Source organism: Tamandua tetradactyla, chromosome 3 (genome assembly GCF_023851605.1).
Source record: "Tamandua tetradactyla isolate mTamTet1 chromosome 3, mTamTet1.pri, whole genome shotgun sequence".
Lineage (NCBI taxonomy): Eukaryota > Metazoa > Chordata > Mammalia > Pilosa > Myrmecophagidae > Tamandua > Tamandua tetradactyla.
In genome coordinates this window covers 205,186,187-205,211,639 of record NC_135329.1, presented here as the reverse complement: position 1 = coordinate 205,211,639, position 25,453 = coordinate 205,186,187, and the positions used below count along the sequence as shown (strand labels likewise).

General features: G+C 38.6%; 1 protein-coding gene across 7 annotated transcripts in view; it reads left to right on the top strand.

Annotated features, from left to right (window-relative positions):
- The window catches only part of PID1 (phosphotyrosine interaction domain containing 1), a 260,165-nt gene that overhangs the window by 92,045 nt on the left and 142,667 nt on the right, over nucleotides 1-25,453 (top strand). Inside the window, exon 1 of one of the 7 annotated variants that reach the window (XM_077155355.1) lies at nucleotides 6,917-7,017. The exons of the other annotated variants lie outside the window; for them this stretch is intronic. The gene's annotated coding sequence lies outside the window, so the exon portion shown is untranslated. Of the gene's footprint in view, nucleotides 1-6,916; nucleotides 7,018-25,453 lie in introns of those variants that run through there. 7 annotated transcript variants of the gene reach the window in all.

Here is a 25,453-nt window from a genome sequence, read left to right as displayed (position 1 = left end):
TAGGTTTCTTTGTTATTGTTGTTGGTTTAATCGTGTTGATACACTTTTCCTAGTTAAAGATTTCATGGTATAGAAAGATATGAAAAAGAAAAAAAAGCATCAAGATTCCACTGTTAATACTTTGGTGACATTCTGCCTTCCGTTTTGTAGACATGCATATACAGGCATGCACATGCATTTACAAAACAGAAAATAGGTGTGCTGCATTCTACTTTGTGTCTGCTTATTTTACTTACTATATATCCCTTGACATAATTCCACACTACTAAGTTGAGATGTTCATTTTCATTTTTAATGGCTATGAAGACATTTAAGAAGTTGTTAAATGCTTCAGTGACAAGCATGTAATTCTAATGGTAGGGGAAAATTAGGTCTCAGAAAAAGAAAGCACCTTGGTTCTAAGTCCCAAATGCAGGTAGCAGTGGGCATTGTAGCTGAGGTTGGAGGCAGTGGCAGTGGAAGCTGGAAAGCACGGAAAGTTTGGAGACAGGATGCCTCCTGGCAGAGCCTTGTGTTCTTCTGTGATGCTAAGCCTTGCTAGATAGTCTGGTTCTATATTGTCTGTTCTCTCATGTGCTGGGTGCTAAGCAGGGTGGTAGGCTAGTTTATGGTGAAACTGAGTTGGTACTTTTCCTCTCACAGAGGTGCGGCTGGCAAGTTGACATGGGAGTGCAGATAAGGGCACCTCGTACTTAGGCCATGTTGGGATATGTGAAATAGTGATTTAAACCAGTTTCTTGGCAGGTAAGTGTGGCCTGTGGCAGGGAAGAGCTCCTTGCGATGTGTGTTTGGAGCAAGACTTGTGTTGGTATTAATTCAGCCATGTAATGTTTTCTCAGGGCTTTCATGATAAAAAGAAAAGAGTTTTGTGATATGCTTCCCAGACACAGCTGTCTGCATATATTCCCTTGGGTATTTGGCCCCTATAAAAAAAGGGAGGGAAGACTGATGCGCCTGCCTGAGAAGGAATGATAGTAACTCAGACCGTCAGAGTCTCCCTTCCCACTGAACCCAAGATGACTTGGGTGAATGAAGCAGCAGAGATGCCATCTAGCTAACTAACTTAACAAACCTACTAATATGGCAAGTGCCACTTTTTCTTCTAGAAAGTTTTTCCTAGTGGTGGAAGCGGTGCCTTTTGTCTGAAGCAGAAGTTGGGATGTTTCAGGTTGACCTGTTGACCTCCTAACAGTGTTGATGAAAGAAACCACAATTCCCTTAAAATTTATACACACACATACACACACTTTCACTGCATATGTAGGAACATTTTATTTGATTTCAAAATTAAATCTTTTGATATATCACATAAGTTTCATTATATAGGCAAGGTCTGACATAGAATTCTGAAATATTGTAGGAATACTGTTGGAATTGGTTGGCTTTGATAGAAAAAATATCCTTTGTTTCTTTCCTTTTTATTGATCTTTTAATTAGAATTTATCAATTCCTTTTAAGGCAATCCATTCCTCAGAGTATTTAGCAGCCCCCTTTAATTCAGATATGAAAATAGTTTATAGATTTCATAAATGCAAAACATCCCTGCTAAAGGAAGCATAGCCTAATGAAGTTCAGTTCCGCTTTATTTCATTATCTGTGTCCTTATTGTTTAGAAAAAATGATTCTGTTGTTTTATTGTAGTCAACCACAACAGGACATGCTTATTAAAAATCTGCCATGAGCCAAGCATTTTTCCAGGTACCAGGACAATGATGCCAATGCAATTGTGATGGACAGTGAAAGAGTCCCTGCTCCCCAGCAGCCAAAATCCCCATGGGGAGAGACATGCAATACACATTCCAACAAAAATGATAATACCATACAATATAATACAATGGTAGGGTATAACAGGACATGACTTGATGTGATGTGACATGATGTTACATAAAATCAGGTCATGCTTATACTGTGTAGAAGGTAAAATGAGGGGACATGATACTTGGTGGGAGTTTTAACTCAAGAGAAGGAAGGCATCTCTGCGGAGGTACTCTTTGAAACATGAATCATGAAGAGGAGGTGTCTCGTGAACATTGGGGGAGGTACATTGCAGGTAGAAGGAACAGCATTTGCAAAGACCCTGGGCTGGGAACAAGCTTGGTCAGAGTGTCTAGACCATCATGAGGGAATGGGACAGAGGAGGAAAATGAGGTCACAACAGTGGTCACGAGTTAGATCTTGTCAGTTAAGGCAGAGATTTCGGATTTTTTTCCCATGACTAACAGGAAGCTGGTGAGGAATCTAAAACAGAATGGCACCATATGATCTGGGCTATCTTCAAAGAACATGCCTGACCATTCACAGTGTTGGAGGCTGGATTGTAGAGGATAAGACTGGAGGCAGGGAGGCTGGCCATGAGGCAGTTGCACTAGTCTAAAAGAGAGATGATAGCTATAGCAGGGAGGTGATGGAAGAAGCTGGATTTGACATATATTGAGAGTAAAGACCCAGAAGGAATTATCAGTGAATTGGGAATAGACTCACAGAGAAAGAGAGAGATCAACTGTCACTTAAGTTATTAAATTAAACAAATAGGTGAATGGTATTTCTGTTTAATGAGAAGGGAAGGATTATAGGAAGGGTATAGTGGCAGAGGTTATTTTTAGAAAGAATCATGTATTCCGTTTTGATGATATTAATTTTAAATGCCTTTAAAGGCATCTTAAGGTATCAAGAAAAAGGCAGATGCAAATCAGAATACAGAGTAGAGGAGGTCTTGCCTAGGCGTATTTTTGAGTCATTGGATATAGCTGGAATTTAAATCTATAGAACAGCCAAGGTGTGGACAGAAGGGAGCTCTGAAAGAAGAGTTCTTTTGCCTGTACCAGAATTTGAAATGTTGGGCTACCATATCAATTGCTGTTGAGGACAGATGTTGAAAACAAATTATTGCCTTAACACTACGCTTTGTGGATTTTTGAAAGCTATTTATATTCCATATAAAAATCCCTATTAAATTATGAAATTTTTGCACAAAATATCATGTGTTTTATTTTTGTAACTCCCTGGTGCAATTGGAAGTAAAATGAATTTGTGCTTATAGTTTCCAAGAAATATTTGTTTGGAAAGCAAAGGTTGCTTTTTCATTTTGCCAATATTTTATAACTTCCTATTATTTCAAACCTGAAAGCTAGCAAGAGTTTTATGTGTAATTGGTTTGATTTGCCAAGAAACTTAGAAAAATTTCATTTAGTTGTTCAGGGCTACTATCATTTTATAATTCTGGGTTTTGAGCCAGAACAATAAATGTTGAAATCATTGAGTTTTTAAGAGTTTTTGTTCATTTTTTAAAAATAAAAAAATGAAATGCATTTGTTATGGTTATAAAACAGTCATAAAAGGAAAATCACAATGGTCTAATACATCTATTGTATTGGTCCAAAACATCAATGCATTCTATTATTTGAAGAATTACAGAGAAAATGTACAGCCCCAGCAAGGTGTTGGTTGTCTCATTCTCCCAAGTTGTAACCCTCAGAGAAATAAAAAGAAATGAATTATAGTAGTTGCCTCTGTTAGGATTTATTATAAATTTTTATCTTATCATGGTACCAAGTATATGATTGTTTATTACTGAATACAATGTGTTTAAAATTATATGTGCTTATTTTCTATAATTTTACTTATGTAGTATTTAAAATGTATAATGGTCCGTTTTATCTGTGCTCTTAAGAAAAAGTAAATATATGATACATACTATACAATTATTTAAAATGGTGAAAGTATAACTCCAAATTACTATAGTTAAACGATGCTATGTGTATGTGCCTTCTTTTTTTGAGTCTGTTATACTTACATGAGTATGATATTACTACCCAATGATTTTTCACTGGACTGTGGGATTTCCTAGGGGCTTTATAAACAAAGCAGATCATATCCAAAAAGCTATTTCATTTCTTTTCCTTATTTATTATATATATTTCCATGTGCCATTGAATAGTAACATTTTTATTTGCATCAATTAAGTTAACATTTTTAATTGCATTATTCATATTGTTTGTGGGTCTTTTTTGCCTACTTTATTTCTCAGTTTCTGAAACTCATTTATCAGTGACTCATAGTATTATATCTGTCATCTTCCTTTGCATTTGAATATATTTTGCATTGTATATTCTGATTTTATGTTATGTGGCATACTAAAGTATGTGATTGTTGCAGTTTAATTGAGGCTTGTGCTCTTTGTAAATATACAATGGAAATTCTTTTGCCCTGTATTGTAAAATAGACAATCTTTATGTTTGTTCACGCAGCCTTTTTTTATAGCTCATTTGTATAATAGTTTAATAATGTTACTTATTTTAATGTTTATAGTAAGTTCTCAGTACTCAGTAAAGCACTTAACATATTCTTTCTAATCCTCATAAAAACTGTGTGAGGTAGATGTTATTATTTCTGTTATATGGATAAGGGAAGCAGAGACTTAAGCATAAACATAATTTTCACAGGATCAGATAATTAGCAATGGTGGAGGTAGGGTTTTTTAACCAGGTATGTCTGACCTCAAATCTGCCTTCCAAACTACTACCCTGTTTGTTTACACAGGTGATTTTATAAGCAGTCCAAAACTGATTATATACAGCCCAGTCTGAGAAACTTTCATGAGAAAATTTGATCCATTTACTTTTATTGTTGCAACTGATTTTTTAGAACTATTTTTTAAATGCAATTTTATCAAGATATATTCACACACCATACAATCCATCCAAAGTATACAATCAGTGGTTCCCAGTATCATCACATAGTTGTGCAGTCAGGAGAAAATAAAGTTAAACATAGTTCACTGAAATGTGACAAACAAAGGAGCATAAAAAGATAAAGCTCAAATAGTTCTAAGTAACTTAAACATTTGGAACCAGATAGAAGTGATGATAGCACATTTTGCAAGTAAAATTAATAGTGCTGAGTTGTGAATGGATGTGGTAGAAAGGGGAAGTTTATAGTCATATATGTCACCAGTAGGAAAGTTAGGGGTGAAAAACATATGAACGCATAACACAGTGAATCTTCTGGTAGATGATGAACAAATATGAAAGAGTTCTTTTATGAACTAGGACAAAATACAACACTATTACAAGGAGTTAATGATAGAGGGGGTTTTGGAAGAAAATCTATCTGTTGCAAAATATGAATTATAATTAACAGTAATATCTTAATATTCTTTCTATAAAGAGTAAGAAATTTGCCACACCAATACCAGGGGTTAACAATGGAGGAGGGAAGAGGGATATGGGATATTTGGGTTTTCATTTACATTTTTATTTTCTCATATAATTGTTTTGAAGTTCTCTCATATCACACTTTTACCATCCTTGGATTCTTAATTTTGATACTTTAATCAGTTTACATCTGATTACATCTTTAAGTACATTTGTAATAAAAGAAGGGACTGTGGATTGTATATATTCTGAGCATTTGCAATCTATGTAAATGACCTATTGGATAGACTGTTCGTTGTTTTCATCAAAAGTCCATAATGCTTTTTAAAAAAATGTTTAAAAAGACATATTCACAAGTCTATTGGTTACAACACTATTTTATCAAAAACCTGGAAACTACTCAAAATCTGTAATGAGCAGTCCATTTGAATAGACTATGGAACATCCATGCACTGGTTACTAAGTAGCTATGAAAAGAAATAAGGAATTATCTCTAGGATATATTAAGCAAAAGAAAATGAGGTGGAGAAGGTTGTATATAGGGTCTTATCATTTAACAGAAGGGAGAAGGGGTATGAATATGAATATATGTGAAGAACAAACCAAATAACTAAAACAGTGGGAAAATGGAGTTACTGTGAGGGAGAGAAGGAACAGAATAGGGAGGCTGGGGATAGAAGGCAGAATTTTCTAAATACAGAAAAACTCCATGGAACTCTGAATGCTTTATATTACGGATAAAATTAAACCAACATAAAATGCATCATCTCTGAAACTTAAGCACAAAATTTTAAGAAATGAAAGTAACTGTGTATTAAATTGGTGGTTTAACCTCATGGAGAGGAATTATTTCAAGTGGCTTTAAAATATGCTAGTATGGCTATTCATCCCTTGCAGAATATACCTGATTCCCTAAAAAGAAACAAACAAAAATTTATGAAAATACCTTGTTTTTAGCAATCATTTTGGCATTGTTATTTTGAACTGATTTTATCTTTGCATGTTTCATATATATATGGGGTGTATATGTATAATACATGTATATGGTTTTTTTGTATGCTGTATGGCAGGGCCATATTTCTTTCTATTTCCATGTGAGTATCCAGTGATTGCAGCGTCATTTGTTGAATTATTTGTTTGTTTGTTTTTGTTGGTTTCTTTGTTTGAGAGTGCATGGGCAAGGAATCGAACCCGGGTCTCCCACATGACAGGCGAAAATTCTACCACCGACTTACCTCGCCCTCTCAGTATATGTATATGATTTTAAATCATTTCTCTATCTGAGTATATTCTATTCTACAATATCTTGTCCTCTGTTACTCATTTGCATTATCCTGCGTGTACGTACCCTCACTTTCCCAGACACGAACAGACATATGGTAGGATACATAGTTTATTCTATCATATATAGTCTATATGCATTATAAAATAAAGCAAATTAGTCATTATGTTAATGTCATTAGGGACCGATATTTTAGTAAATTCTATTCAAAGAATTAAATGAAAACCCTCTAGTCCTGTATTTGGATAGGAAATATCTCAGTATTTAATGTAATCCTTTTTCATTTCATTCCAGATCATATTCTCCTAGGATCTTAAATTCTCTGTTTCCTAGAGGTGCCATCATCATAAACACTAGTGGACTTGCAGCCTGGTTTCCCAGAGTTTTCTTCAGGCTTCTGCTGTAAATGATATATGAAAGCTTGCCTCTTCATCTTTAAAATAACATTCTATTTCTCTTCTTCTAGAATATATATTTTTTTAACATGGGCAGGCACCGGGAAACGAACCAGGGTCTCTGGCATGGCAGGCGAGAATTCTGCCACTGAACCACCATCACACTGCCCTAGAATATTTTTTAAAGGTATGGTGTTGATTTCTTCTGTTTTTAAAAAAGAGATATATATGCCTAAATTCATCCATAAATACTCACCTAATAAGAACTCTTAGTCTTCTGTGGCTTTAATCCAATTAGCTAGGTTTTTAAAAATTATATCACTTTTCTTTTCCTTTTTTGAATTTGAAAATAAATAACTATCCTGAAATTATTTTTCGAAGACTCAGAAGTTCAGTATACCCTTGGAATAGCAACGGGTCAGCTCTGAGCTCAGAACAACAAATTCAATTTAATTCCCTCCTAGAATTTTCATTAGGCCTTCTGTGCTATAACTCGGTGGCAAGGGACTGGAGATTATTCTTGTTATCCATGGGAGTAGTAAGTCCTTCTTGACAGTGTCTTTCCATTCTGCAACTTCAAGTCTTCTTCACGATATTGCTTGCCCTCTTGGGAAGCCATTTGGGAAATAACATGTGGCTTTCCTTTCATTTTGTCAACCTAGTGTTTAAGTTGGCTGGGAGGAAAGTATTCTTGACATTAATTTTACTTGCTTGTATTTCTGAAAACAACTACCCTGAAAGGTCATTTTCTAATAAGGCTGCAATCTAATTTTAAGAAGTCCATACTATTTGTCTATTCATTACAGATCAACTGAGTACTTCGCAGATGCATGAACACACACACTTGGCAGGACAAAACATAAACTGTAACCGTCTTTCTGCAATGCCTCAGAAACTTGATTCTCAAGAAAAGCGATGTGAACATTTGTGTGTCTCTGTGGTCTGTTCATTTGTTGTTACTTCCTCCGTTGGGAAATGGAGCCTCAATCCACTTCCCTTGAATCTCAGTTAGTTTTAGTGACTTGACCAATAGTATGTGGCAGAAATGAATTTCTGAGATTTCTGAGGCTGGGTGAAAAGAGGGCTCATGGTAGCATCTTCTGCAGGCCTTTGGGAACCTGCTCTCTGGGAGTCCCTCCCGGACCTTTGTAGAAGAAGTCTGGCTACTCTGAGACCACCCTGGAGTGGCCAGGTACATGGACTCTGGTGAGCCATCCAACCATCCCTGCTGAGGCACCGGCCTTTGGTGAGCAAAGCCGTGATACTCTGAGTTTTAGGTAATTTGTTATGCAGTAAGAATCATATGGATAAACTGCATACTTAAATGTGGGTTGAATATGGTAGCTAAAAAGCATGTTGAAGAAGAAACATGGAATTAGGAATTGAGAGATGCAACTATAAATTTGTATATTATCCCTAATAATTTGTGTGGCTGAGAGCTGATCACTTGACCTCTCTATTCTTTATTTTTTTCATATAAAAAACGAGAGGATTGGACTACTGCTAATAGTGACAAATCACAATTTAATAACAGCAGACATTATAGAATGTGATTATGCCAGACACTGAACTAAGTGTTCTGATGCATTATCTGATTCAATCCTCATACTCAACCCCCCAGATTATATGTATTTTTATTATTGCCACCAATTTACAGATAGGGAAACAGATTTAGAGAAACCAGGAACCTCTTATTTATGCTCTGTCAGAAACTTGTTGTCAGTCTCTAGTCTTCTATTTTTCTGTATTTCTGAGATTCTTCCAATTACTGCTGTGAGTTAGGATTTCCTTTTGGTGATGGTTCAATAATAAGTTATTTTTTATTGTACTAAGAAAAGTTATAAAGTAGTACATGAGCAGAAATATAAAGAAACAACAAGAGTTTGCAGTGTAATTAATCCCTATACTGTTCATACATTGGAACTCTTAAAGCAATCCCCCCTCCAAAAGGCCAAAAGGTCTGTTGTTCTTTGTATACAGAAAGAGCTAGGTTTTCAACTATTAGAAGAAAATAAGTTATCCCTACGTTTTCTGTAGTTTTTTTCCCCCTTATTTTCTTCCAATAATTTCCCCCTTTATATTTGTAGTTATATGGTGTATACTCATTTTCATTGAAAGAAATAAGGAAGGAGGAAAGAAAAAAAGGAATAAAGGGAGGGGGAGGGTGGTGGGGAGAAAGAGAGGAAAAAAGGGAGGGAGGGAGAAAAAGCAAACAAGTCAGGCACCCACTAATATTCATAGGGTGCCTTTAATTTGCCAGGTAGTCCTGCTAGGTGCTTGCACATAGACTATTTCAGGTGAGGAAATTCACATTTTGAGATACCAGTTTCAATTTTCAAAGCCTCGTGGCTAGTAAATGGTGAGACTGGAATTGCAATCCATCTCCTAAATTCAATACGCCTCAATGTCACTCCTAAGTCTACTGTTTAATTGACGAGATTTATTTTACCTAAACTAGATTTGCCAATTCTTTAAAAAAATCATAATCCAATTTAAAGAGTGCCCATTCACACATTACGTAGCATTTCCTGGTGTTTGAACTGATTACATTTGCTTGAAGTATTAAGAGCATCTAAGTATAAGCCCATGAACTTGCCAAGTGGATTGAAAAATACCTTTAAACCTTTTAGGCTTTAGCCTCAGGGTGTGTGTTAGTTGCTGAGTTCACATTTATTCACGGTGATGATCCTTTGAGGAACTGATGGATGTAGTCATGTCCTGCTATTTGCTGGGGGCCTGTGTATAATTGAGGCTGGGCCATGTCAGATAAACCACCAAAGAGCAGCCCTGCTATCTTAGACTTCTCTTCCCTTCGCTTGCATCCCTTGGGATTCCCTCTCCCATGTAGCTGAGCTGCTGGCTTACCTGCCTTTGATCCCTTTGAGCTGTTCCCTCTAGTGCAGCTATTCTCAACTGGTGGCATTGTCGGGAGACACTTATTGGCTGCGGTTTGGTGAGTAGAGGCTCACCAAGGCTGCCGCTCAGTACCCACCAATACCCGCAGCTCCTGACAACCAAAATTCACTTGATCAGTAGGGTCAGGGTTGAGAAACCTTACAGCAAGGTAGGGTTTCCTCAAACTTGTTTTCATTATTACTTCCCCCCAACAATCTTTTCAGATACTTCTTCCTCCTAATCCAACAAAATCTTAGTAGTGCAGACACTGTATAACTTTATATGCGCTGTAATGATGTCTTGCTTTATATATAAAACATGTATCTCGGTAGGGGGCTGATGGGACCCCTACTGAGCGTGCATGCTCTAGTGGGCACCTTGGGAAGTGTGAATTCACTACTGAAGTGACGCCCCAACAAATCCTTGAATGAGATTGAGAATAGCGATAGCACCACCTACACCCAAATGAACAGGAAAAGAAGATAAACCTGGGGAATAATTGGGAATGCTTGGAAGCTGAATTATGGATTAATTATAGGTAGGCGGATGAAGCAGATTCCCACCTCCTCATTCTCCTGCCCCTCAGCAGGCAGAGAGACCACCAGAGGCATCTCCCCACAATCTGCAGGCAGGGACCCCATGGCCGTGTCCTTTCTCTGCATCCCGTAGGTGGTGGATTCACTCCCACAGCACTTAGTGAGCACCTGTTGTATGTCTGGCCGTGTGCCCAGTTCTAGAGATGCAGTTGGGGCTGACGGACAGACTGACCTGGCCCTGCCTCTCCTGTAGCCTGTGGTGTAGCCCCACGCTGGTCCAACTCTAGTCATTTTCATAAGACGATCACCAGTTTTTGGGCTACTTGTATACCACCATATACAATCTCCACAATTTTTGCAAAACCATATCCTGATCAAAATATTTCCTTTGTATTATCATTAAATTAAAATGCCTTATTAGGTAATACACTTTTTAAACAGAAATATTTATGTCATTTCCTTACATGGGAAACCCATGACACTTGACATAAATAGGAAACAATAAAAAGTAAATAGAGTGGGACACAGCTCATGAACTACTATTGTTTTCCAAACTCTGAGATTGGACCCAACACCCTATGCTAAAAAGGAAGATTAATATGTAAGAAAAGTGTTAAATATACGCATTGAGACTTTCTCCTCAACATGGTCAGTTTGAAAGAGAATTGAAATGTGAATGACTTTCTTACTAGGTGATTGAATACTATAACATGCTGTAGCTGTGAATAATCTAAATCATCTTGTGTACTGCCTGGGGTATCTCCCACATTTTGGAAAACCTCAGTTAGGCTGAGCCCAGTTAACTTTGTGCCCCTCCATTTTCTGCCCCTTACAGTTGGCACCTTGCTGAATCAACAGTAAACTCTGAGCCACGTAAGGTGTCCTAATTTTTATAAATATTTTTATTGAGAAATATCTGCACATGTACAGTCCAACCATACTATACAATCAATGGCTCACAATGTCATCACATAGTTGAATATTCTTCACCGTGATCATTTTTAGTACATTTGCATCACTCCAGAAAAAGAAATAGAAACGAAAAAAAAAGAACTCTTACTTCCCATACCCCTTATCCCTCCCTCTCATTGACCAACAGTATTTCAATCTACCCAGATTTCACCCTTTATCTCTTCCTATTATTTATTTTTATCCTTATTATTATTATTTGTTTTACTTATCTGTCCATACCTGGATAAAAGGAACATCAGACACAAGGTTTTCACAGTCTAACAGTTTTGTTGTGTTATATAGTTATACAGTCTTCTTCAAGAATCAAGGCTAGGGAACACAGTTGAACAGTTGCAGGTACTTCCCTCCATTCACTCCCATATACCATGAGCTAAAAAAGATATCTGTATAGTGTGTGAGAATAACCTTCTGACTCTGTTTGAAATCTCTCAGCCACTGAGACTTTATTTTGTCTGATTTCTTTCTTCCCCTTTTTGGTCAAAAAGACTTTCTCAATCCCATGATGCCAGGTCCCAGCTCATCTCTGGGAGTCAGGTCCCATGTTGCCAGGGAAGCTTACACTCCTGGGAGTCATGTCCTATGTAGGGGAGAAAGCAGTGAGTTCATCTGCCAAATTGGCTTAGAGAGAGAGGACACATCTGAGCAACAAAAGAGGTTCTCTGGGGGTGACTATTAGTCATAATTACAAGTAGGCTTAGCTTCTCCTTTGTAAGAATAAGCTTCATAAGGACAAGCCCCAAGATCGAGGGCTCAGCCTATTGAATTGGTTGTCCCCACTGCTTGCGAGAATATCAGGAATTCCCCAAATGGGAAAGCTGAATATTTCGTTCTTTCTCCCCAGTCTCCCAAGGGGACTTTCCAAATACTTTTTATTTTCTGCCCAAATTACTCAGGGATGTATTGGGGCATTACATTAACGTGTACAAACCAACAAGATCTCACACCCTATTCAACAGTCTCTGTAATTATGGTGTTCAAGTAAATTGGCTATGCAAGTTTAATTAGATAATGTGCCACCCACAATGCAAATTTTGCAACAAATAAACCTCTCTCCCTTTGCTTTGTCACAGAGGTTGAAGCTTGAAAATATGGACCATATCATCCTTTATCCAATATTCCTACTTACCTTAGTCCAATTCAACAGCTTCATTCATATCTGTAGATGAAATCTCATCCCTTTTTCAGCTTTTTAAACAGTTGCTGAATGGGGCACAGCTGGCTTTCATAGCTTTGGAGCTCTAACTCTGAGCCTCAGGTGCCACATAAATACCCAAAGTTTCAGGAAATGACGAGGTTATATACCAATAGCTCAGTATCTCAGAATTTAGAAATAACAGTTACAACTCCTAAATATGTGTGACTGCTGTAAGAGCTTACAATCTAGGACCCTTTACAACAGGCCGCAACCTGGCAACCCATGCACTCATGTTCTCGAGTTTGTATATTATGATTAATCCATACAATTGAGGCATGGCCATATTTGTTTTTTTGTTTCTGGCATTTTATTCAACACACTGCTGTTAAGGTTCATTTGCCTAGTTGCAGGCCCTACAACTTCATTCCTTCTTGTGGCTGTTCAGTAGTTTACTGTATGTATACACCATAATTCCCCCTCCATTCCTCAGGCGTTGTACCCTTAGGCCACCTCCTCCCACTGCGAATCTCGAACACTGCCACCATAAGAGGTACCCCATTTTTGTGTCTGTGGTGGGCAACACCGCACCTACACCAGCCGCTCAGTATTTATCAGTCACTTCCAGGATCCACTGAAGATGCTTCTTCCTTGAATGTGCATGTCCCCAGGTACCCATAGGTCCCGTTTATTTGAATTAGGGTTAAGTCTGCCCCATAGGTGAAAGCTGGGTAAGCAGAGCCTCAGGTGAATTTCAGCCTCCACCTGCCCTTGGCCTGGTGGCAGCCACATGCAGGGACAGCTTTCACAGCTGCACCCAGCTGCTCTGTGTAATTTAATAGATAAAGAGAAGAATTTTCAGGTTCTTCTTATGATTTAGGGGCAAGTTGAGAAGCTCAGTATTTAAGGGATGCATTCCTTATAATTAGTGTCCTTGTTCTAAGGAGCATTTAAGGAACAGTTAACAGCCATTGTCACTGAGAAATTTAGGATAGAAGAAAAATAGACTTCACATAAATATTTAAAAGCTTACTTACTAAAGATGAAGGAGATTTAAGGAGCAGTTATTTCATATAATCATCTGTTGTTGTAGGATAAGAACATAGAACTCAGTAGTTCTTTAACAGAACAGTGTTCTAGGTTGTACTCCTTCCTTCCTGTTTTTTTTTTTTTCTTCCCTCGGGCCCTTTCTTTCCCCTTCTCCCCTTCTCGCCCTCCCCTTCCTTCCCTTCCCTCTCCCCTTCTTTCAGATCTCAGCTTGCAAGTGTTTTCCTTGTGGGTCAGGGTAATGATGGTAACTCATAGTGACCACCAGGGCATGAATGGAAGTCAGACATGCCAAGTTAGAGCAGAAAGGGTTCAGAGTCAACTCTTTTATCTTCTGTAAAGAAAAGAACATGAAGGGCTTACGTCAGTTACACAGCTTGTGTGGTTGTGATGAGGTGTGTTTTGTGATGTGTAACTTCCATCGTTTGTGATGTGTATTATGACTGGTGAAGTAACTATAGATTTCAAACCCAACAGGAATGTAGAGGAATAAGAACTGAAAGGGAAACATATTCCCAGTGATGAAACCATGCCAGCCAGTCATTCAGCAAATTGTTTTCCAGCCATTTCACTGGTGGGATGTGGCAAAAGCCCAGTGGCAACTGGCTCAAGGGAGAATGGAAGGAGAGAAACTGAAGAAGAGGGGAAAGAGAACTCTTTGAAGTTTGTGTGTAGACCAAGCCAGAAAAATGGGAAAACAGTTGCTGGGGGCTGTGTATGTTCAAAAAAGGATATATTTAGATGGTAGAAAGCATAGCATGTTTTATGCTTATGGAAATGACCCAGTGGAGTGGAAAACAGATGATACAAGAGAGGGGAAACTTGCTAGACCCATATCCCTGAGTGCCCAAGAGAGGACAGGATCAGTGTTGAAGTGAATGGGTTGGCCATACCTGGGAGTATGGGCACGGCAACTGTACAAACACAAGGCAAAGCAGCATCTCAGAGGACAGATGGTGAGATGTGTGAGCTTATAGAAGCTATTTTCTGTATGCCTCAACTGAGAACAAGGATGGGGGATATTCTAGTTTGCTAGCTGCTGGAATGCAATATGTCAGAAATGAATGGCTTTTTCAAAAGTGGAATATGTAAATTACAAGTTAACAGTTTTTAAGCCATGGAAATATCCCAATAAAAGCAAATCTATAGAATTGTCCAATCTAAGACATCCAGAGAAAGATACCGTGATTCAAGAAGGCCGATGAAGTTCAGGGTTTCTCTCTCATCTGGAAAGGCGCATGGTAAACATGCCGTCATCTGCTAGCTTCCTCTCCAGCTCCCCAGGAGACATTTTCTTCATCTCCAAAAGTTGCTGGCTGGTGGACTGTCTGCTCCATGCTTCTGCAGCATTCTGAAATTTTCTCCAAAACACCTCTTCTTTTATGGGATTCCAGTAAACTAATCAAGACCCACTTAGAATGGGTAGAGACACATCTCCATCTAATTAAATTTAATACCCATAGTTGATTGAGTCACATCTCTGTGGAGATGACCTAATCAAGTTTCCAACCTATAGTGCTGAATAGGGATTAGAAGAAACCGTTGCTCTCGCAAGATTGTTAAGGATTAAACATTGCATTTTTAGGGTATATAAATCCTTTCAAACCAGCACAGGGAAGAACAGAGAAGGAGGTGTAAAATAGTCATGTAGGAGAGGGAAAAACTAAGGAAATGCAATGAGATGGCTGTGCAGCCTGAGTAGCCCACTTGGGTTTACTGTCATGGCTAGATTTTTTAAGGGAGCTTGATGTAGTTGTAGTTGAAACCTTATGAATGAGACTTATTATGATGATTGACCTTGGAAATCAAACTGGGTAAGGAAGGAAGAAAGGACATGAGAGACTGAGTGACAAGGAACAGGTGATAGATTAGTATCATCTTGTCTGGTTGAAAGATAGTTCGGAATCCAAGGCATTCATGGGAGCTGAAAAAAAAATGGGTCATGGCCAGTAAGTGGGATGCTTAAAATTGAGTTCATGGACTACTGACCTCTAGGTGCCTACATTTAAAAATAAATTTCCTAAAATCACTCATCTATGGTTCTAGAGAAACTCCTTCATCACTTTTAACTCTGCCATTAAATCTCCTTGCTCTTGGCAAATTCAGAGCATTGTTAATTTTTATTACAAAAAAGTAATCTGTTCAGCCTGGCGATGACTGCTGTGTTTCTTGTCTTCATCATTCAGGTGAGAGGAGCCTGTGATAATGTCTACAAAGATAAATAAAACAGAATGTCATTTCTGAGCTGTTCTCTTGCAGTTCAATGGTTCACAGCTTCTAAGTGTCAAATTAAGACACTAAGGATATTCTACTATGAATTAAAATCCTCTGACTGTCATAATGGAGATAGCTGACAGGGAGGAGTATTTGGAGATAAGGCATTTACTGTCATTGTCTAAATAGGGTTCTGGTAAATCTGATTTCAAAAGATGTTTACTGCTTTGAGCTTGTCATACATACCTTGGCCTTCGATTCTTATTGATTTCTCATTGCCTGCAGAACATAGTATAAATAAATGCCTTATCGTTGTGTTTAGACTTTAAATTATAGAGTCATTCGTGGCCCAGCACCAATCTATCTTTTCCATAACAGTTCTGCCATTCACCTTCTTGCACCTTATATTTCAGCCAAATGAGGCTTGTCCCCAAATGCATTGTTTGTCTCCTGTCCCTTGGCTCTTCTTCCTGCCGTGGTCTCATCTGTCTGTTAACATCCTCTCATCTCACTTGACCTTCAAGACAGCCCAGAGGATCTCTCTTTAATGAGCCTTTCCCTCTCGCCCTGTGATTCTCAAATATTAGCTCATATCAGAATCCCTGGGAAGGCCTGGTAGACAGTAGATTGCCAGATCCTATCCCCAGAGTTTCAGATTCAGTAGTTCCGAGGCAGAGTTGCGCATTTGCCTATGTAATGAGTTCCCAGGTGAGCAGATGCTCCTGGTCTGGAATCTACATTTTTGAGAAACATTGTGCTAAAGGTATGAAATCTTTTTCTTAGCTACATTCACGTTTGAGACCTATTTTTACCCTCAGTCTTCATTCTGTCTCATTGCAAATGCAATATTAACACATACTTAATTTATCAAGCAATAATTATTTATCCAATGCCTTTGTATGTGCACAGATTATGCACTTTGCATGGAGTACCAGTTTCCAACAAACTGCAGTATTTCTAACACTTGAAATTATATTGCGCAGGATAGTTGATCTTAGATGAGTCAACAGGCACCTGTGTTTTATGCATTGCCTAGGCTGTATCATTATAAGCATCAGTCATAATTTTATGGTACTCCAGAGGAAAAAAAATAAGGTCACTTGAACTTTCTGTGGAGACCGATAGGAGGAGAGAGTAAAAAAGCTGAGGAGACTTCAGATTTTGAACAAGTATACAGTGAGCATGTGGTTTTAATATATTGGCATTTCTTAGAACTACAGGGGATTTAGCCTGTCCCTCTGACCTGGCTTTTGTGTTTGGTGCAGATTTGCACTTGTGCTGGGTAAGGGGCCAGTCCTGTGAGTGGCTCTGTCAAGAAAAGGGACAAGGGGAGTCCCGGCAGTCGGAGCAGACTGTTAGGTATCTCAGCATTTCAGCAAAGGTCCTTGCAGTCAAGAAGAGTCCGGCCACTTCTGTTGCTTCTTGTTGCTGGGTTCAGTTCCAAATCCAGGACAAACAAATGACCTACACGCAGCTGCCTTTGCTTTAATCAGTTTTGAAAAAAAATATCACAGCAGCCTGTGTTCTCATACGGTCAGATAATATCTGGCATTTACTTTGTATCTGGTGACCTTTGCTTTTTAAGAGATTAAAACAAATAATAAAGAAAACAAAGAAACAAGTAAAGCTGGAAAGCCTGCATAATTGAGGACTATTATGTTTCATTCGAGGGAGGGAGAAAGTAATTGCCAATAGGTTAGTAATGAGAATGGTTCCATTTCTGTAAAGGGAAACTATCATCTGTTTATAATTGTTATACGAATGTAAGGGTGTGTTTTAATTAAAACCTCCTCTTGGGTAGTTTGTCTTTCCTTAACTTTCTCTCTTTGGTGTTTTCTACTCTTCTCTCCATTTTAACAGTTTGGCTTTACAGCTTTGAATTGAAGCATTTCCCTAATGAGGCATAAGATCTGCAGCCAGAGGAGTCCAAAAGTCTGCTAATCTCTTAAGGAGAATGGGAGTGAGCTGGCTCCATTTTCTGGAAAGCCCCGTGGTGTTGTCTGCAAAGATTGACCATACTTTGGCCACTTTTCCTCCTTTTTGCCTCAGTCTATGGGAAACTCAGGATTAGCAAACCGTGCTTTTGTGATTAAGGATTGGGATGCAGAGCTTTAGGCTGAGGAGTGGCCAAATCGAGCTCCTGGGTGGCAGGAGTTACTGATCTGGAAGGGAGTGAAATTTTCACTCTTTTTCCACACGCTTGCACACTAGAGAGGTGAGTGCATGGACAAGTCAGCAGTTAAAGGGATCAACATGCAACTTTTTTGCACAGAGTTTTCTGATCTGACTTTTTAAGAGAGGATCTAGTTTTGTTTGGGGTCTATTCTTTAAAGTTGATCCAAGCCCCACCTTGATGTCTGCTGGTTCTTTGCATGGTAACTGCCCATGTCCACATCTCTCCCTCTCCTGGCTCCCTCCTGTTCGCATGGATAGGCCCAATTTCTCTTTCATGCCTTTTCTAACTCTTTCAGCCCACAACAGAGCCTACCCTCCTCTGAATTTTTAGAGCATGTATAATCTCAACCACACAGTTTGGCTCTATATGTTTGAAATTGAAATGGGTATAAAATAATTTCAACTGGACAGTTCAAGACGCCTAGGTTAAATAGTAAAATACATTTAATGGGGTATAATTAATAAATATACCCCAAAAATGGATGGAATGCTTTTATCATTGCCTAACATAAGAAAATGAACCATGGGATTTAGGATGAGATTTCAATGAGAATTGAGATGAGATTTCAATCTTTCCCAATAGGGATTAAAGTTGGGAAACTAGGTACCAACAGAGGAATAATTACCTGTGTTTCTTGAGGGTGGGGGGTAAAAAACTAATTGAAAATATTCTTTAATTTTATATAAAACCCTTTAGTCTCGATGCCTTTTGAAAACATCCATGGCACTCGTTTGCACTGGACAAGGACTAATGACTACTCAGTGTGGATCACCCCAAATGTAAGACGTTCTATCTTTTTTTCTTACATAGCCATGGAGAGATTTGCCATGAGGAATTGGTTGCATATTTTGATTAAGTGAATGGGCAGTTTAAGAATGAGGGAGGAGTAAAAATGCAGACCTAGTCTCTGACATGGGCCTTTAAATGAGTGGTGGAGCACCTTGGAGGGAGAAGAGGGTTCATGAGAGATGGGCCGTGGAGAAGAGAAGTAGCCGCAGTTGGTGGCATGTTGACTTTGAGCTGCCTGTGGGATAAGTTATATAATCTATTTGTATCTCTGCAAAGGCACAGAACTCCTACCTAAGAGGGTTGTCGTGAGCCTCACGTGAGTCATTACGCCTAAAATAATGCCTAAGATACAGCTCAATGAAAGTTGGAGAAGACAATGGCGTTGGTGGTGATGATAATACAAAATGCCAGGGACTTAACTGGACAATCCTTCCCCCACTAGCCTGTCTGATGATCATCTTTTCCTGCTAATTCTTTCTTTATCAGAAGATAAATCTGTAGAACATTCTGCAGAATTCATCTCCCAATAAATAGGTCACTTGTGGAAATAGATTATTTGGTGTTTTACAGGGATGAAAAGGTGAAATGTTGAAATCAGTGCAATAGGGAGGGGAAGAAAACTAACCTGAAGAAGAATTGAGAGAATGAAAGGTAGGGGAAAAAAGAAAGAACATGAAAGGGAAGGAAGGAAGGAAGAAAAGAAAAGAAGAAAATGATGAGCAATTCCAAGACTGTATCATTAATTCAAAAATAAAGATTATCATTACTGTTATGACTACTGTAAGCAACTTTCACCCTGTATATGTAATACGTTTGTTGGCTAAAGCTGACAAATTTAATATAACAGAAATAGACTGGCTTTTACAATGGGGATTTATTAACTTACAATTTGCAGTTCTTAGGCTCTGAAAAATGTCCAATTCAAGGCATCAGTAAGGCCATACCTTCTCTGAAGATCGTTTACCTGCAAGCTTGGGTTCTTCTGCCAGATAGCAAGGCATATGGCAATGTTTGCTGGTCCTTTTCTCCTGGGATTCTTGCTTCAGCTTCTGGTTTCCCCATCTGTGGCTTTTTCTCTTAGCTTCTCTGGGGCTTTTTCTGTGAGCTTCTCTTAATTTCATGTTTGTTTTCTGTGTGTCCTTTATCCTCTTATAAAGGACTCCAGTAGAGGATTAAGACACCCCCCACCCCCACCCCGTGGCAAGCTTTAAGTAAAATAACCTAATAAAAAGATCCTACTTAAAATAAGCCTGCACCCAGAGGAATGGATTAAAAGAACATTTGAGGGTATATACAACCTCTTAACTACCCCATGCTCGTACCCGTTCAATCTGATGGAGCTCTATGAAGTGTGTATAACTGTCCTAGTCTACAGATGAGCAGGCTGCAGCTTTGGGAGGTAAATAAACCCCCCCAAGTCACACTGCAGCAAAGAGGTGGAACCAGCATTCAAATCTAGGCAAATTTCACTGTTATAGTAAAAAACAGAACTTCCTAAATACTTTCCTGACCTACTGGCAGGTATGTCCTGGCTCTTAATATATTATTTTGCTTCCTTTTGTTAATTGCATGTTTAAGGAGAAAGTGCATGAAAACGCTCATATAAATGAAATATCTGGATACTTAGGGCTTTCACAATTCCTTTCTCCTTTTCATGGTAGGGTTTAATGACCGAAGATGACAGAATAGTTTATGGATATCCATCAAGAACCGTCTTAGAGAGGCAGGGCTAAAATGAACATTGTATGCTATGGGAAAAGATCTTGTATTTTTGGCATGCACAGACCACTGAGAGTGTCAACTAGAGTTTTGGAATCTTGCTAGGATGTAGGGTTTTGAATTTGGGGGCCTAATTACCTAACAGAAATCATGTAAAGCACAGGCTGTATTTGAGGATGTGCACTGAATCCAGGAATTGAAAATACATGCCCCCAGGGCAGAGGCTGCCAGTGTGTGACTGTGTGAGCTGAGGCAAGGAAAGAGAGCTCTGAGCCAAATGAAATGAATTCATGTACACTTGGATGTGGCTTAAGGTTTGTTTATCAAGTCCATTCCCTGGTGGGGGAGTCAAGTTTCTTTATCCTTCTTGTTTGTAATTTAATTTGCTAATTGTCTTTAAAAAAAGGTTGTAGGAACTTTGGGCTAAACTGCAGAAATCAAGCTTTTATATGCCTGTGGCATGCAACTAAGGGGATAAAAGGTTGGTCTAAATTTACCCGCTAAATATTCACCTGTTATAAATTTGTAGCTTGGATAGATGTTACCTTTTGGAATAAGTGCCGAGAGTTTGCGTTGCACTTAAGGCTGATGATGGGAGGTGGCAGGTATGGGGATGGTGAAATACATCTTAAGAAATCACAAATTCCCTCTCCCCCTCCCAACCCCCCCCTGAAAGTCCAGTTGGGCTCAGTAGGGAATTTGATGGGAGAAGCTGTATCCAACTTTCCTAAACCTACCTTTGAGGTGGCAAAGACAGCAAGCCATTTGGGGCTGCTTCTCCAGAGATGAAGTGAGTGTAAAGCGTGCTACTTGTACCCTGCAGTTATAGTACCAAAGATTATTTATGTGAGTACAGTAAAAATACATTTTCTAACAACTGAATTGTAGTGATGTGCGGACCATGAATAGGTCAGTATTTTTTTGGAGATGGTGAGTGCAAGTACTGATAAGATAACCTTTTATTTATTTTAGGTCAAAAGATGATTTGTTTAAGTATGGTTAGGGGGAACAAATGTTAAAATAAATTTAGTAGATTGAAATGCTAGTGATCAATGAAAGGGAGGAAGGGGTAAGGGTTATGGTATGTATTTTTTTTTCTGTTTTCTTTTAATTTCTTTTTCTGAATTGATGCAAATGCTCTGAGAAATGATCATGATGATGAATATACAACTATGGGATGATATTGTGAATTACTGAGTATATATGTCGAATAGAATGATTGTATGGTAAGAATGTGTTTGTATGTTTAATAAATAAAATAAATTTTTTTAAAAAAGTGATTTGTTTAAGATGAGTGGTCCTCACGAGGGGATTTGGGATAAGGGTATTTTAGAATCACTTAGTTACTCATCTCCCTTTTCCCTCATTATGTTGTACTCTGGTGTGAGCATGAGAGCTGTTTGCCCACATTTTAAAATGTTTTCCACTTGACTCAGTTCTCTTCTGAACTACTCTTTTGGGCATGGATGCCATTATCTAAAGTATTAAGTGCCTTTCTGCTCCTTAGAAATACAAGAATGTTGTTATTCACAGAGAATGTGATGGTTTTTATTGACGAGCTAATTGACTCACAAAGAGGAACAGCCTTGCTTAAAATAAAGAAATGGTTATATTTGAGTAGCAAGGTCTGACCCCATGATCCTGATTAATGAACTGGACCTGTAAGAGGTCCTTACTTACCCAATGTTTGCTTGTACTTCTTAGTATGCAACACAGTCGGAAGTGATGGATGAAGCCTGCTTAAGACTGTGGCATGTCAATTTGTAGTGGACTTTGCTGAGAAATTTAGGAGCTCTGAGTATTGTCCATGAGCCTCCTCTTATTTATTGCCATAAAGCAAATCGCCTCCCAGATTCAGCTACTTAAAACCACAATCATCATTTATTTACTCCTGAATCTGCAATTCGGACAGGGCTCAGTGGGGCTGACTGGGGCAGCTCTACTGGCATTAAAAGATCCACTTCAAGATGGCTTACCATCGAGTTATGCTGAGGGAGCAGACCTGGGGCTGGCTGGCTTTTTCCCTGGCCATATAAACCTCTCCTTGGGCTGTTTAAACTTTCTTGCAGCATGGTGGCTGAGTGCTCCAGGAGACAGGAGGTGGAAGCTGCCAGTTTCTTCAGGGTTGAAATGAAAGGGACATGGTCCCCTCCCCTTGAAGTGAGGTGTGTCAAAGAATTTGCAGTCATCTCTAATCTACCATAGATCAAATAGAATTATTTACCTTTGTCTCTTTGGTTTTTTTTCATGCTGTTTCTGTGCCTTTATGGTCTTCTTTTCCTTTTTTTTTAAAATTCATGCATTCTTAATAATGGGGATAAAAATTGGTTGGAGGGCAGAAAAGCTTAGATATTTTAATGGTGATGTCTACATCATGGTATGTAAACTGATATACTGTTTATCTGTAGTATTAAAATTTTATGGGGGAAAAAATTTATGGGGAGAGAGGCAATGAGATAAAAAGAAGTATGTAAAAAGGTCCCTTAATGGGCAATAATGAAAAACAGAATTTTTCTTCCAGGCCGGTTCTGTTGTTCTCTCTTCCAGGAGAACTTCCCAGCCCAATCCCAGCAATCAAAATTAATTATCCCCTTTTGATATACTTATATCTGTTTAATTTCCATTTAGTACACTTCAGATGTACAAATGAAATGGATATATCTGCAGTGTATTGAAGCTCGTAGGATGTCTTTCTCTTACTCTCTTTTCTGAGTATGAGCCCCTTAGGTGCATATACCTTCTACCTGTGGAATTCTTACAATCAATATTTAGTGAATTTAATTAAAATGGATGAAAAGAAAATGAGGCTTTGTTTTAGTTTTGTTTCTACCAGACATATACCCTGAGACAAGGTTGAGTGCAAATAGTGTTTTTTTAAAAGTGCAGAAAACACAAGTGGGGAGTGGGGCAGGAAAGAAGAAGAAGCCAATGAAGGGGGCACTATCAAGTCAGCTAGCACATGGGAGTAGAGATGAATCTTGTAGAGAAATTCTAGGAAATGTTGTTAAAAAGAAAGACATGCACTGGCAGGGGAAGAGAGCTGAGGTTCTTCTACATTAACTCCCCATCATTGACTGAGGGTTCCCAGTGCTGTTAATTCACACTGGACTTTCTTTCTGTGGCTCTGGACTAAGTTCTTGGGGAAAAGGAAGCAGATTCTGATGGTGGATGTCATTGGGACACGTTGGCAATGTGTCCCAAACGGGAAGGTCAGGAGCTTTGCGTGGGGCACCAGTTGCATCCAGCTCTAGGCTTCCTTAGCACTTTATCACTAAAATAGAAGAAAGGTGGTGAATGGGCTCTGCTTAAAATTGGAGAACTCTTACTTTTTCAACTTCCATCTTCCTGGTTAAATTCAGCTCCATGAGGACAAGAATCGTGTCTGCCTTACTCAACACTGTCTATCGAGGTGCCTGACTCAGTAAATGGAAGGACTGATGAAGATGGCTGAGTGAAACAGCACTAGGGTTTTAGAGATGTGTTCTTTATCATGTTCCAATTCAAGGGTATCAGAGCATGGTGAGACACAAATTGGTAATGAAAGCTGACAAGTGTCAGGTACTATTTGCCTTCATGAACTCTTAAAAAACAAGCAAATTAACCACAAGGTAGAGTTGTTCCTGGCAGTAGACTGAGCTTCTTATTAACTGCTGGCATTTTTGTACCTGTGCAGCCTACAGTCAAATTCAAGCCCACAAAACTCAGACAGGCACAGGACAGGTCCAGCCTGCTACAATTGTTGTCTAGTCCTGAGGTTTTTAGCATTATCTTGTGTTCAGATGCAGGGTAATTACATTGACTGGTGGTGGCAAGGAAACATCTATAATCGAATGAGCTTTTGACCCTGGAGAGCCCCCACTGAAAGGGCCTTTTCTTTCTCTCTCCCTTTTTGCCAGATACTTTTCCAAATGTTTATCTCTTCCTTTCCTTCCTTCTTTCTATTTTATGCCTTCCTTCTTATGTATTATGCATTGATTAATATGTGATACTTGCCATAAGGTCCTTCTGGTTAGAAATGACATTCTGCTCTTACACAATTTAGAGGAGGGACTGACTGCTTTCATTTATTAAAAAAAAATGTTTATTTTGTTTTTAATTCTCTTTTCTGTGTCCTCATTTATTACTTTGAAGGAAGATAAGCACTTAGGGCAACTTCTTGCCATATACTTGCTTTGGATCAGGCTATCAAAGGCTTCCTTGGGTTTCCTGGAACACTCGTGCCCATCATGTATCAAAGACCAAAATGGACACGCATCCACCTGATCTGTGCTTCATCTAGCATTTAGTTAAAACAACCAATTTGATATTTAAATAAAATTAATACAAGTTTGGCTTTTTAAAAAAGAGAATACAAATTAGCCAAACAAATGAAAGAAAAATCACATGTAACTCAACAACCTGGAAATAGCTACTGTTAACACTTTTTATATGTATACTCCCAGGCATTTTTGAATGGTTGTCTATATTTAAATGGCAGAAAATATTGAGGGAAAACAATGAATTATTTCCTTTTGTAAGCAAAATGTGCCAGCTAGTCTTCTAGCTGTTTAATGTGCCTTATGGACACAATGTTGCAGAATATGAGGGAATCTTGTCTCTGACATCAGAATGCCTGAGTCTGAAAGGGCCCTGCTTCTTTTCATTGTGTTATTGGAAGGTTGAGATAATCCTTATAAAGTGCCTGGCACTTGATGAGAGCTCTGGATTTCATATACACACACATATCACATCACTTTTCCAGGAAAGACATTATTGGCCCTGTTTGATGATAAAGCAACTAAGTCCCAGAGGGCTTATGCAAATTGACCAAAGTCAAATACTTAGATGTAGGATTAAATCTAGAATTTTCTGATTCTGAAGCCTCCCATTTCATTATGTGCCTTGATACTGATTACAATGTGTAGTTCTGAAAGACAGCATAGCAGCTACCTTGTCAGCTCTGGACAGGGCTGCAGAAGTGATCTAGGGTGGTATACCAGCTAATGTGCTGGATCATCTGAACAGTCATCAGATGGCCGGATTTCTGGATCTGGCTGTCTTTCAAGTCTATAGCTCTGAATGACCCTGAGCAAATTGCTTCATCTGTCTGGGCTTGAATTTCTTCATCTGTGAAATGAGGGTATTGGTCAAGGTCATCCATCTA